Source organism: Salvelinus alpinus, chromosome 12 (genome assembly GCF_045679555.1).
Source record: "Salvelinus alpinus chromosome 12, SLU_Salpinus.1, whole genome shotgun sequence".
NCBI lineage: Eukaryota > Metazoa > Chordata > Actinopteri > Salmoniformes > Salmonidae > Salvelinus > Salvelinus alpinus.
This window is the reverse complement of record NC_092097.1, coordinates 43,954,668-43,968,958: the sequence shown is the minus strand read 5'-3', so window position 1 is coordinate 43,968,958 and position 14,291 is coordinate 43,954,668.

Sequence of the window (14,291 nt, the reverse complement as noted above, 5' to 3'; positions counted from 1 at the left end):
GTATCAAATTCCCATTTTGGCGATTTAGGAGTTTGCAATGTGAAATCCTTTGTTCTCTCTATGTGTCTCTCTTTCTGCATGGCCATGGGGAGAGAGTCTCCTGCAGGAATTTATGACCTGAGATAACAGAACCAGGATGTAGGAGATAGAGAGAGGGGGGGGGTGCCACGATCTATTCCCAGAAAGGGCCACGTCATGACAGTAGCGTCAACAGCACTCTGTAGGGTAGCACCATGGTGTAGCCGGAGGACAGCTAGCTTCTGTCCTCCTCTGGGTAAATTGACTTCAATACAAAACCTAGGATGCTCATGGTTCTCACCCCCTTCCATACACTTACACAGTAATTATGGCAACATCCTCCAGCCTATCAGAGCTCTTGTAGCATGAACTGACATGTTGTCCACCCAATCAAAGGTTCAGATAATTAATCTAGTACTGAAAGCATACGCTACAGCTAGCAAGCACTGCAGTATATAAAAGGTGGTGAGTCGTTGACTCAAAGAAAGAGAAAGACAATAGTTGAACAGTTGTGAACAAATACATTTCTTCCAAAATTAAGGAAAAGCAAGAGAGAAATAGAGAGAGAGAGATTTGACATTCTTTTTCACTTTCAATTTCACTTACTTAGCTATCAAATGCAGTTAGCTAGTTTCGCCTACTGAAACACCCTGATTAAACAGAGGAATGCTATGTTAGCTAGCTGGCTATAACTTTCCAACACAACACTGTAACTCTTCCAAGTCAAGGTAAGCTTTTGGTATTACTAATTCATTGCCACCGGGGCGCGCTGGTGTAACTGCTTACTGACTGTACGCAAACGGTACTGCATGATTGTAGCAGGTTTACTAACTCGTTAGTTCTATTAGCTATGCTGACTTTGATGTTAATTTAGCTAATATGGTGACAACAATGTAGACTGTGTGCATGTAGGCTGTGTGCATTGGTTTGGCTTGGTCACATACAGCTGATGTGTTGTGCAATGAAGTCCACAAGCAAAGGGAAGAGGTGAGAGGAGGAGAGCCATAGATGTGAGAAGGAACACAACGTGGCTGCTATGAAAGTGAACTGTGTTTACGCGTGATCAGTGGTGGATTCATTCCCCCGATTCTGTTGAAAAACGTTTCTTAAACGGAAGCAAATAGAACAAAACAGGGATAAACATACCTGAATTTGTCCAATAGAAACTCTACTTTGCAACGGTATTGAATGTCACTAACTCAGTTGCCGGAGAGGAAGGAAACCACTCAGGGATTTCACCATGAGGCCAATGTTTAAAACTGAGGATGGTTCGACAACATTGTAGAATACTAACCTAAATAACAGAGTGAAAAGAAGGAAGTCCGTACAGAAAAAAACTATTCCAAAACATACATCTTGTTTGCAATAAGGCACTAAACTTAAACTGCAAAAAAATGTGGCAAAGAAATTAACTTCATGTCCTGAATACAAAGCGTTATGTTTGGGATAAATCCAACACAGTACCACTCTTCATATTTTCAAGCAAGTTGGTGGCTGCATCATGTATGCTTATCATCGGCAAGGAGTAGGGAGTTTTGGGGGGATGAAAAGAAACAAAATTGAGCTAAGCACAGGCAAAATCCTAGAGGAAAACCTGGTTTGCGTAACAAGATGACGTTGAATGTTCCTGAGTGGCCTAGTTACAGTTTTGAATTACACCGATTTGAAAATTGATGGCAAGACTTGAAAATGGCTGTCTAGCAATGATCAACAATCAACTTCACAGAGCTTGAAGAATAAAAAAATACATTTTGTACAATCCAGGTGTGCAAAGTTCGAGACTTACCCAGAAAGGCTCACAGCTGTAATCGCTACCAAAGGTAATCGCTACCAATGGTAATCGCTACCACATTCTAAAATGTATTGACTCAGGGGTGTGAATACTTATGGAAATTAGATATTTATGTATTTCGTTTTCAATAAATGCTAAAACATTGAATTTGAATCCATTTTGAATTCAGGTTGTAACACAACAAAATGTGGAATAAGTCAAGGGGGTGTGAATACTGTATGTATGCGCATGGTATTTACATAGCTAAGTACACATCTGATGCGATATAGATCCTGTTAAAGGGATTGTTTGAGATTTTGGACATGTTTAGACACTTCAGCTAAGACACTTTTCTAGTTACCCAGAGTCAGATGAACTCATGGATACCAATGGCATGTCCCTGTGTGCAGTTTGAAAGAAGTTGAAGTTTTGCTAATCATTGCTAACTAGCGTTAGCACAATGAACGGAAGTCTACCAGAACAGCTAGCATGTCCATATCCATCCATATCCAGATATCATCTGACAATGGGTAAATAAAAAAGGGTCTTGCTTGCCAAAATCTTGCAAAATCTACAGACCAGCTAGAGATGAGCTAGAGATCAGCTACAGTCCAGCTAGAGACCAGCTACAGACCAGCTACAGACCAGCTACAGACCAGCTAGAGATGAGCTAGAGATGAGCTACAGTCCAGCTAGAGACCAGCTAGAGACCAGCTACAGGCCAGCTAGAGATGAGCTAGGGACCAGCTACAGCCCAGCTAGAGACCAGCTACAGACCAGCTACAGACCAGCTAGAGATGAGCTAGAGATGAGCTACAGTCCAGCTAGAGACCAGCTAGAGACCAGCTACAGGCCAGCTAGAGATGAGCTAGGGACCAGCTACAGCCCAGCTAGAGACCAGCTACAGACCAGCTACAGACCAGCTAGAGATGAGCTAGAGATGAGCTACAGTCCAGCTAGAGACCAACTAGAGACCAGCTACAGACCAGCTACAGACCAGCTACAGCCCAGCTAGAGACCAGCTACAGACCAGCTACAGACCAGCTACAGACCAGCTAGAGATGAGCTAGAGATGAGCTACAGTCCAGCTGGAGACCAGCTAGAGACCAGCTAGAGATAAGCTAGGGACCAGCTACAGACCAGCTACAGCGCACTCAAATCAAATCAAAGTTTATTGGTCAACTACATAGTTTAGCAGGTGTTATAGCGGTGCAGTGAAATGCTTATGTTACTAGCTCCTAACAATGCAGTCAAATGTCAAACAATTAAAATACAAAGTAAAAGCAAGAAATCAAGAACTGTGTGACAAATCCAATTACAGTTTTTTCCAACTGCTTACACATGTTTTCAAAACTGTCTCCTTTTTTCAAAGCTCTACACACAATTCCCAAAACTGCACACACAAAATGCAAAATGCCTCACATCTCCTTCAAAATGTAACACTGCATTCAAAATGCCATAAACACATGTCAGAATGAAGCATTTGCATCAAATGGCAAACACTGCTTTCATAATAGTACATTTTTGGATATACTATGTAAACACTGTTGTTCTAAATCTAAAGCTCTTTGGCCTTTCATAGGCTTATATCTACATTTCAATACAATGTTCTACAGTGAAAGTACTCTGCTGAGAGGGGTAACAAGTACACTGTAAACACCAATGCAATGTAGAAACAGAAAATATTTATTAGGCCAAACATTACTGTTGTATACAGTAGCATACAACAAAACCATAAACATATGTAAACCAAAAGTATATTCTTTAGAATACAGTAAAGAACACAATTGTGTGTGTGTGGGGTCCCGGGGGGGCAGTCCAGGAATTGGTACGGGGGGGACAGTCACCAGTGCTAAGCTACGCTTCATCTCTTCTCTGGCCTGGGTCTGGCCACAATACTTTGTCCACATCACAAGATACGTTTTCTCTTGCCAAACATCGAGGGAAGTATCTCCTAGCATGGCGTATCCAACCTTGGACAGAGGCAACCTCTATGTCCCCACATGCGTCCTCCATTGCCTGGAGAAGCGGCATGCGGACATAGGGTTGGCGATCATACACTTTCCAGCGCCAGGCTGAGAAGAATTCCTCTATGGTATTTAGAAAAGTGAATATGGGGGTAGGTACAAAACTACAAATTGTGGATGGGTGGCAAACCAGTTTTGGACCAGAACAGCCCGGTGAAAACTAACATTGTCCCATAAAACCACAAATCTAGCAGGCTCCTGATCTGGATCAGGGACAAGCATTGTGTAAATTGCATCCAGAAAAGTGAGCATATGGCCGGTGTTGTACGGACCCAGTGTGGCATTGTGATGGAGGACCCCGTTTTGAGTGATGGCAGCACACATATTATATTACCCCCACGCTGTCCAGGGACATTGGTAATTGCCCTCTGTCCTATTACATTTCTTCCGCTGCGCCTGGTTTTGGTGAGGTTGAAGCCAACCTCATCCACATAAATAAATTCATGGCGAATTACATGGGCATCCAGCTCCAATACTCTCTGTAACAGAGAGATGGATATACAGATGAGTAAATATGGTATGTCTGAAGTACTGGAAGTAGTGTTGCATACATACCTCTACAAAGTCATGTCGCATATTCTTGACTCTGTCAGAGTTTCTCTCAAATGGCACCTTGTAAAGTTGTTTCATCGTCACTTGGTGCCGTTGGAGGATGCGTTGTATGGTCGACAGGCTTACAACATTGATGTTGTTAAATATGGTGTCATTTGGTGTGTAGATTTGCACTTTGAGTGAGAGGTTTCAAAAATCGTGTGACATGAAAAGATTTTGTGTGTAAGCAGTTGGAAAAAACTGTAACACAAATAGCACTGTAGCAGTATCAAAATGTGATCTATACATACTGCACAGTACACTGGCAGAATTTGCACAAGATCAACTAAGAATGATATGTAAGCAGTAGTTGTATTAGAGTGAGCTATGTCAAGAATCCAATATATAAATAAATATGCGGTGTGTATAAACAGTGTAACTAAAATACAGTAGAAATAAGCAGTAGTAGAAATAAGCTATGACAGTATTTAAATACACAGTGTGAAACCGGAAGTGACCAGTGGTTCAATGTCTCTATAACATTGGACATCAGCAAGAATGTGAGAGTGTTCGTATGTGAGAGTGTTCGTATGTGAGAGTGTTCGTATGTGAGAGTGTTTGTGTGTGTGTGTGTGTGTGTGTGTGTGTGTGTGTGTGTGTGTGTGTGTGTGTGTGTGTGTGTGTGTGTGTGTGTGTGTGTGTGTGTGTGTGTGTGTGTGTGTGTGTGTGTGTGTGTGTGTGTGTGTGTGTGTGTGTGTGTGTGTGTGTGTGTGTGTGTGTGTGATAGCTTGTGTGTGTGTTTTGTGTGAGTGAGGTCACTAATAGGTATTCTCTGTGTCTTCTTCCACACAGTACATCTCCGTTCATCATTTCCATCACTATAAACACAGTGGATGTCACTCAGCAGATCAGCCGGGAGATAAGTAGAGCTAACTTCCCAGTAAATCACAACCCCAATTTGCCTTCTTTTCTCTTCCCAGAATGCATTAGCCATCCTTTGGAGCTCAGCGAAGCAGACAACCTGAGCACACATGTTGGAGGGAAACAGAGGGACAGTCGATAATTCCAGCCCCCCCGGGGATCTTGAGAAAGTCAAGCAAAACAGACTGAGCTTCGACTAATAAGAAACTCGTGGAGCCTATGCACACGTGCGTGTTCAAACACGCTCAATTGGCTTCTTTCTCTCTGCTTCTCTTTTTTCCCCACATACTGTATGTATAGAATCACTTAAATAAGCACACATGTACAGTATAATCATACACAATATACACACACCTACTGTACACATGTGCACTGTTATGTAGAGTTAAAACACATTTAGTCACTTCGTTATATCAAATGTCCCTCATTCGCTAAGGGATGGAGACAGACATTGATGACCCATAAACCATAGCATAACATTGAAATCCCCCCACCTTCCGCTCTTCAAATTGTATGCCATCATATTCACCTGTATCATTTGTTTCACCTTGAAAAAGTCCTCAACTGGGACATTCAAGCATGCAACAGGTGTAACAACCAACACACTATCACAGATTATTGTGACACACACACACACACACACACACACACACACACACACACACACACACACACACACACACACACACACACACACACACACACACACACACACACACACACACACACACACACACACACACACACACACAAATACACACTCACAGAGTATAAGTACATGTAGTTCACTCCTCATTGTCATTCAGCAGTGAAGAAGAAGCCAATCAGAAGTAAGAAATTAGATGAAAGTGAGATTGACTTGTCAAGCGAGAGAGCGGAGCAGTATCTGCATACTGAATGAGGATATCAGCACAGCTCCAAATGAAAAAGCTTGTTGCTGTGGTAACACACCTGCAGAGTCGGACTGGAAGAAAGTTCAGTGATGTAAAGGGTTTGAGGCTGCTGGTAGGGTGGGTGTGTGTGTTTGGGGGGGGGGGGTCTATGTGTGTATGCTTGTGTGTATGCACCTGTCGCATGCTTGAGCTTCCTTATTCACTTCAGAATTCAGTTTTATCTCTCCATACTGTGATATAGACAACGGGCTAAGCGTATTTCCCTCTATTGGTCTGCTAGATATACTGTATATAATGTGATATACCCATAGACTGTAAAAAGAATGATGATCAGGAAGTGTCGTTTTGGAAATATCAAATGCGCAGTTTGAGCTACTCTAGGAAGTGACGTTGCAGGCTATCTCAGTGCTGTCCTTTTCTTTACACAAGGATTGACCACGAAGATTGCCATTTTCCCTTTCACTATAATGGGATATCCTGCTTTCTGGAAAAAACAACCTGAGTACCCCAGCCTTGAACTTCATGGCTTCAATGAGAGGGGGCAGTCGTTCTCCTCTGTGTATTCCAAATACCTAACATAAGATCACCTTTCTGAACTGTCAACTCATAGTGCAGAATAAGATATTTGGTTTATAGGGTCTTTTGAATGACGTGGTATAGCACAAGATGTGTTAGAAAACCGCCCTGACAAAACGTTAGTTAAGAACATTAAGAACATACTTTCAACATGTAAAAAGTTCCCCTTCCCATCCTCGTCAGCACATTGTCTAGGAAGGGCACGGACAAATACAAGTCAACCACTTCTCACTTTTCATTCATAGCCTGATGAGTATATTAATATATAAATAAAAAAAGGAATTGGAGAGGGGCAGTGAAAGAAACGGAGGTAGGGAGGACTGTCAACTGTCGAAGCAAGGCTGGGGAGGAATACAGAGAGGAATATGCCCTTCCCTTTGGCTAGATGAAGAGAATGGAGCAGGCCCTGTACTTGATCACCTCTCTTCTCCTCTCCTTTTCTCTCCTCCTCTTTTCTCCACTCTCTCATTTATTTCAATTAGTCATGCTTTACTTTTCCCTTAAGAAGGCGCTTGGCGGCGAGCGGCCACATACAGGCTGAGAAATGTTCTGCGCTCTGCCTGTAATGAAACATTTAGATGCATGGAGAGCAATGGTTGTGCATTAATATGAACTTCGGGGCTATAGGCTGGTTTCGACCACAGCGGTTTCTTGATGTCTTAGTGCAGGATCCCATGAACAGCAGCGGTAGTGGTAGTAATAAATCAAATCAATAATCATTTTAGCAGCAGCGTAGGTGTGAGGGGAGCAGTAGTTAGTCATTTAACAGCCTTATGGCCAGGGGATAGAAGCTGTTTAGGAGTATGTTGGTGCCATCTGGCGGACGGGAGCATGGAGAACAGTCCATTTCTCAGTTGGCTGGAGTCTTTGAACATTTTTAGGGCATTTCTCAGACATGTCTGGCATGTCGAACATCTCGTTCCAAAGGGCATTAATATGGAGTCGGTACCCCCTTTGTTGCTATAACAGCCTCCACTAGATGTTGGAACATTGCTGCGGGGACTTGCTTCCAATCAGCCACAAGAGCATTAGTGACGTCGGGAACTGATGTTGGGCGATCAGGCCTGGCTCGCAGTCACCGTTCCAATACATCCCAAAGGTGTTTGATGGGATTGAGGTCAGGACTCTGTGCAGGCCAGTCAAGTTCTTTCACACCAATCTCAACAAACCATTTCTGTATGGACCTCAATTTGAGCACAGGGGCCTTGTCATGCTGGAACAGGAAAGGCCCATCACCAAACTGTTGACACAAAGTTGGTAGCACAGTATTGTCTAGAATGTTATTGTATACTGTCCTTTTAAGAGTTCACTTCACTGGAACAAAGGGGCATAGCCCGAACCATGAAAAACAGCCCCAGACCATTATTCCTCCTCCACCAAACTTTACAGTTGGCACTATGCATTGGGGTAGGTAGCATTCTCCTGGCATCCGTCAAATCCAGATTTGTCCTCCGGACAATGGTGAAGCGTGATTCATCACTCCAGAGAATGAGTTTCCACTGCTCCAGAATCAAATGACGGCGAGCTTTACACCACTCCAGCCGACTCTTGGCATTGCACATGGTGATCTTAGGCTTTTGTGCAGCTGCTCGGCCATGGAAACCCATTTCATGAAGCTCCCAACGAACAGTTATTGTGCTGACGTTGCTTCCAGAGGCAGTTTGGAACTCGATAGTTTGGAACTCGGTAGTGAGTGTTGAAACAGAGGTCAGACTATTTTTACGCACTACACGCTTCAGCACTCAGCTGTCCCATTCTGTGAGCTTGTGTGGCCTACCACTTCACGGCTAAGCTGTTGTTGCTCCAAGACGTTTCCACTTCACAATAACAGCACTTACAGTTGACCGGGGAAGCTCTAGCAGGGCAGAAATGTAATGAACTGACTTGTTGGAAAGGTGGCATCCTATGACGGAGCCATGTTGGAAGTCACTGAGCTCTTCAGTAAGGCCATTCTACTGCCAATGTGTGTCCACATACTTTTGTGTACGTCCTGGATGGCTGGGAGCTCACCCCTAGTGATGCGCTGGGCTGTCCGCACTACCCTCCGTAGGGCCTTCCAGTTGAGGGCGGTGCAGCTGCCATACCAGACGGTGATACAAACAGTCAGGATGCTCTCCAGCTATAAAAGTTCCTAAGGATCTGAGTGGCCATGCCAAATCCTTTCAGCCTCTTGAGGGAGAAGAGGAGGCACTGCCGCAAATAGCTTCTTCTCATATTTAGATATGGAAATATGTCTAAACTGAAAACATTTTTTGATAAATGTATTTAAATACCTCCATACTGGTGTCACATTACTACAAAATGGAAATATATAATTAATTATATATGGCATTAGGGCATAGTATTTATTCATCTTTAGAGGGAAGACGCAGATTTGATGTCACGGGCTAGCTCGAGTCAAAAACATGCATGACACCTGTTCTTTTCATCATGCTCGGTTTAAACTCAACACTAAGCCTGCTTGTTTTGCACCGCGCATTGCAAGGAACTATTCAAATTCACCAACACACTGTATTTATAGGCAGATGCGTACGTCTATAAATGAAAGAGCATTCCCTTTGATATAACGCCAGACATTTGATTCTCCTATTTTCCAAATGCCAATCTGAATATATTTAAAAAATGAAATAAGAGAGAGAGAGATATAGAGCTGTGGCTCCAGGCACAAGTCCTCTTCATTACAAAGCTTTATACATTTTAGGACACAGGGGCTTCTTTTGTGAGTGTATTTTTACTGAGCTGTTTAAGGTCTGACATTTAAGGTCTGGCATTTCTGCAATGGGGGGGGGGGGGTTAAAGATTCTAAATCAACGTTTAGCTGAAACCCCAAAGGTGTGTGTATCTATGAGACTTAACAATCAACGGTAGACAGATATAAAAATGTCTTAGAGAGAGAGAGAGAGAGAAGGAGACAGAAAGAAGGAGTCAGGGGGAGGAGACAGAGAGAAGGAGACAGCAAGAAAGAGCCAGAGAGAAGGAGACAAAGAGAAGGAGAAATGGATAGATGAGTGGAGGTAAGAGGGAGAATGGAGAAGAGAGAAGCAGAGGGAGGAAGGGAGGGAGAATTGTTGTCTAAGCATAGTTTGCATAGTTTGCCATGACAGTGTTACCTGACTGACATTACAGAGGTGATATCAAGTTTCAAGTCTCAAGTTTCAAGTTTTAATTTCGCATGCAGTGAAATGCCTTTCTGAAATGCCTTTATTGCAAGCTCAATCACCTGTCTGATCGCAAAAGAGTCAATCCCATAACCATACTATCACCTTCTATCGCACACACTCTCTTAAACATGCAAACACGCCCATGGCCATGCTATCACTCTCTATCTATCTCACATAGGACACAGGTTCTCTCCAAGCACTGTGTTGACTGTGAAAACGGCTCTATCACCTGTCTGATCACTTTGTTTATATCCCTGTAGTGAGCATTTCTCCTTTGTCAAGATAATCCATCCACCTGACAGGTGTGGCATATCAAGAAGCTGATTAAACAGCAGGATAATTACACAGGTGCACCTTGTACTGGGGACAATAAAAGGCCACTGTAAAATGTGCAGTTTTGTCACACAACACAATGCCACAAATGTCTCAGGTTTTGAGAGATAGTGCAACTGGCATGCTGACTGAAGGAATGTCAACCAGAGCTGTTGCCAGATCATTTAATGTTCATTTCTCCAACGTCATTTTAGAGAATTTAGCAGAACGTCCAACCGGCCTTACAACCGCAGACCACGTGTAACCACGCCACCACAGGACCTCCACATCCAGCTTCTTCACCTAAGGGATCGTCTGAGACCAGCCACCCGGACAGCTGATGAAACTTAGGAGTCTTTTGTCTGTAATAAAGCCCTTTGTGGGGAAAAACTCATTCTGATTGGCTGGGCCTGGCTCCCCAGTGGTTGGGCCTATGCCCTCTCAGGCCAACCCATGGCTGCGTCCCTGCACAGTCATGTGAAATCCATAGATTAGGGCCTAATGAATTTATTTCAATTGACTGATTTCCTTATATGAACTGTAACTCAGTATATTAATTGAAATTGATGCATGTTGCGTTTATATTTTCGTTCAGTATACATAATTCCTGTTGAGCAATCCTTTTTTTAACATTGAAAAAATATGTTGTTAAACATCGATTCACACATAGATTAAATGGTTTGGAACATGTTGACTATTAGAGTAAATCTGGTAATCATTTTAGGATGGAAGACAGCCAAAAGACGCAGATACATACACACACACACACACATACACACACGCACACGCACACTAGCATGCTTGCTGGTGTCTGCCTGGCTAGCCTTTTTTTCTTTCTACTTGAAACCTGTGGTGTCATCTACAATACATGTGAATACTGGATACATAGATACATTCAAAACATAAGGCCCTTACTCTCTGTCCTCACAGTAACACCAGCAGCATTCTGGCTGATTTAGATGTGTATTCACACACGCCGGAAATTACACTTCTTTCCTATTTTCCCCTATGTGTGATGCTTTGCAAATTAAGCAGAGTGTTTGTGACAGCTTGTGCGACGGCAGCGAATGCATGCGGAGCTTTGGATGGCACATGTTCCCTGAGGGGGTCGGCCCTGGTTTGATATATTTCATAAACTTCAAATCCGACAAGCTGGCAGCAGAAGCTATAGCGCTGCTAACTTCTCCTCTCAGGGACAGGAGCCGTGAAACAGTTTTTTGATCGATTTTGGGGAAATGTGTGTGTTTGTGTGTGTGTGTGTGTGTGTGTGTGTGTGTGTGTGTTTGTGTGTTTGCATGTTTGTGTGTGTGCCTGCATGCATGTGGATTCCACATAAAGCTATGTAATGAAATTACTTTATGCCACATCTTGCCAACCTCAGATTCTAGAGCCAATCACCCCTGGACTTTTCTTCAGAAGTATTGATGCATTTTGATGTTGCGTTTTAGAAAAGTGTCCCTTTCAGAGATGTTTAAAGTGCAGTAGCTACTGAATTATAATATGTACATAAATAGACTAATGTTTGCTCTTGGCCAACAGGCTATCTGGTTCTTTCAGACCTGGTTATAGGCATAGAGTTTGCTGTGCTAACCCTACCTCCCTCTACCTCACCTGTCAATGGTGATGCACATAGGGTTGCCTCTGCTATCAAATCAAATCAAATGTATGTATAAGCACTTTGTGACATTTGTTGATGTAAAAAGGACTTATACAGAAACCCAGCCTAAAGCCCCAACCGCAAGCAATGCAGATGTAGAAGCACTGTGGCTAGGAAAAACTCCCTAGAAAGGCAGGAACCTAGGAAGAAACCTAGAGAGGAACCAGGCTCTGGGGGATAGCCAGTCATCTTCTGGCTCTGCTATCTGCTGTCCAGGTTCCTGAGGGGAGACTTCAATTCCAAATAGAGATGAAAAGCAAGGTTTAGGTGGGGGTGCTGCTAACACAATCATGGTCTGAAGTAGTTTCATGAATAACCTGTCTTAAATATGCACTATTCTTTAAAGGGGCAATCAGCAGTTGCTACATCAATGTTTTGATTTATAGATCAATGTTAGGTACCCATTGATTCTTGAAGATTATAACTTATACATGCCTCAAGGGCTTAGTTCAACTGTCGTACCCCATGAGAACTCAAAATGTAAGCTTGTTTAACTTCAATGTTTGTAAACAAAGTAAATGCAGCCTCAAAACATGGTTAACACTATAATTTTGATATCATGGATGGTCAGTCATTGCTTCCATAGCTCAGTCTATGAATTTGAGAGTGGTTATGTTTCTCCAGCCATATCCTTCAGCTTTTTTTAACCAAATGGATTGTGAGAATACCTGCTGTGAATGTGAGAACCCACTACTAGAGAGCTATAAACATAACCCAGCATCCCTGATACATCTCATCCTCCTCTAGTAAATGAAAGTGAGTTAAATTGAATAAACACTTTCTGTCCAATCCAGATTTAGAACAAATGATCTGACAGAGAGCAAAATGGTCTCTTTAATGTTGGCGTACTCCTCAGAAGTCTAATCTCTCCCTCGCATGGCCTGTTTGGTGTCCAATTAGCCATAATGCAAGCTGCTTGATTATCCTAGTTAAAGCCATTATCAAGATGAGGGAAACCTCAAAGCTACCTCCAAGTTCCCTGCCAAAATCCCCCAAAGATCAGTTTTTCAGATAACGCTGTAGAGAGTTAAGTGGAGGGAGAAAGCCAAACTCTGCCAAACAATGAAAAAATAACTCAGGACTTAGTACGACTTAATGTGATTTAAAATGACTTAAAGCGACTTAAAAATCTAGACTGGAAAAGTATGAGTTAAATGAGTTAATCCTAGTGGTCCCGTCTGTCTGCATTAACCAACTCCTCTCTGTGTTAGCTTGTTGTCACAAATATGCCTTGACAAAGATAGTTTGAAGCTTTGGCTAAACTTCTACACAAGTGTGTCAAACCCCTTTGGATGGTTTAGATGATATATTTCCCAAACTGTAGTCAGTGACATATATTTATTGAATAGAGATAATACATCATTTCTTTGTGAGACCTGGTTTCTATATATTTCGCTATTGAAATATCATCTTATATACATACAACATGATGAAATTAACAATTCCACTGGTATACTATGAAACAAAATGTGGCAGATGAACACGAGGCATCTCCACTCAACCCAGCGCTGTGAAAGATCTGAAGTCAGATGACGTAAGCCCACTGACATGAATCTCTTCTCATCCTGCTGTGCTATATAGTGTGAGAAGCTTGTGCTGAGGTGGTGAGAACAAGCCCAAACATCTCATTTTCTAACGAGCCCCTGTGGGACCGGTTGCAGTGCCGGGCTACAAGCAACCAACTGAAAAGTGAGAGCAGCCTGAGCTACTTTTGGCCTATAACAAAGCAAGCGTGAACATTCCAAGTCATAAAATAACGACCTAATATCACACTCCCGGGTGACAAGCTGTTGGATGGCACGCCACAAAGGCTACAAGGAGATGTCAGATTCAGTGATGGCTCAATGCAACAAAACTGTATCGTTACATGGTTGGTCCGTGTTTCTGGGATCATCTGCGGTACCTGAAGGTTTTAGGGTATGTCAGGCAATTACTGCAGTGCTAGACAGAGCTTGTCGTACTCTCCCATTGGCCAGTTGTTGATGTGTCTGATGTTCTTTGTGTCAGTGATATGCTGGATATTGTGTCTGGTATAGTATTAGACTTGGGAGATGTACATTCTTCTTCCGCAGTCAAATTGATCTGGAACATGGTTCAGAGACACTGGTGGGACATGTATACCTCCAACTGCGGTGTGTAGCATGTGTATGTAGCCTTCCACTGTATGTCACTGATATTTCAGTGTATAAGTCACTGATATTTAAGTGTATGTGATTGATATTTTAGTGTATAAGTCAATGGTATTTCAGTGTATAAGTCACTAGTATTTCAGTGTATGTGATTGATATTTTAGTGTATAAGTCACTGATATTTCAGCGTTTAAGTAAAATCAAATCAAATCAAATTGTATTTGTCACATGCGCTAAACACAACAACCTTACAGTGAAATGCTTATTTACAAGCCCTTAAGCAACAATGCAGTTT